Genomic DNA, 1,271 nt, shown 5'->3' with positions numbered 1-1,271 from the left:
TTTCATTCCCACTTTGAGTCCTTTTCATTTATTTCTTTATACTTTTGTTATTATGAAGCTAAATATTGTGGTTGACTTATTGGTATGTGTAAATGAAGCTAATTGAGAGTTTTTGTAAAAACAGCAGATGCTATAGCATTGGTGTAGCGTCGACCTGATTCATGCGCAACTTTTTGGAGGGCTTAATGGATAAAACGCTAACCTTTTAAAGGTGGAGGACAGCTGTAAAAGCTGGATTTTTAGTTGAAAAATCTGATGTTAGACTTTGGTTAGGCCTATGTACTTTTTAGTTACACTTTTGTTGGTATGTAACTTGCTTTTGGAAAACTTAGCCTACAAGTATTTTTTTATTTTGTCTTCTAGTGACCCATTTTGGGTATAAAAAGAAGGCTTGTGGTGCCTTTTAAACTATCCATTAATCTTTCATTCCATTTTTTCTTCCATTGTATTCCATTTACTAGCATTTGTAAACCCTCTCCAAAAGTGGTTTTAAATTAAGTTCTTGAAGTTCTTCATCTTTTTCTTTATTTACATTCTCGTTTTTTATTTTCCGTCATTTATATTCTCGTCTTTTATTTTCCGCAATTTACATTCTTGTCATTTACATTCCCGTCATTTATTTTCTCATCATTTACATTTCCGTCATTTATTTTATCGTTATTTACTTTACGCAATTTACGTTTATGTCCTTATTTTCCTTCATTTATTTTTTACTTTCCGTTATGAGTAGCTAAGCTTTTATAGCTTAGGTGTGAAACGGAAATGTGAGATTTTCAAACCAAACGAAAGTAGCAAAGTGTTTTCGAAAACGACGTTCCATTGTTTCATTCGAGTTTTTATAAAACCMAGCACACTTCTTGACGGGTTGATCACTTGAAAGTGTTAAAGTGCGATGGACTTAGAGATAAGCCATCAATAAGCACGTCAACTTGGATGACATAAGAGGTARACTTGAGAAAGTTGCCGACAAGGAGACTTGTCATTTATGTTTTTCAAAACGTAACTCCCTACAGGTTGGTCACTCTTCAAAAGTGTCAAAGTGTGATAGATTCAGAGATGAACTATCAGGAACACGCCAACTCGAATGATATGGGAATCGACTCGAGAGAGTGATTTTTAACAAAGAGATTTGTTTATCCATATATTTTGAAAACACCATTGTGTCACTATCCCCGTTCCGGACACCACATAGAGATATGGGTGGAAAGCTATAAGATAGTGAAATGGTGAAGTCCGAGAGGAATGCCTTCAAAATAGATGGTGGAACTTAG

The sequence above is a fragment of the Cynara cardunculus genome, assembly GCF_001531365.2.
Source record: "Cynara cardunculus var. scolymus isolate 2C chromosome LG 1, CcrdV1, whole genome shotgun sequence".
Taxonomy (NCBI): domain Eukaryota; kingdom Viridiplantae; phylum Streptophyta; class Magnoliopsida; order Asterales; family Asteraceae; genus Cynara; species Cynara cardunculus.
The sequence above is the reverse complement of the archived record's forward strand: the minus strand, read 5'-3'. Positions refer to the sequence as shown.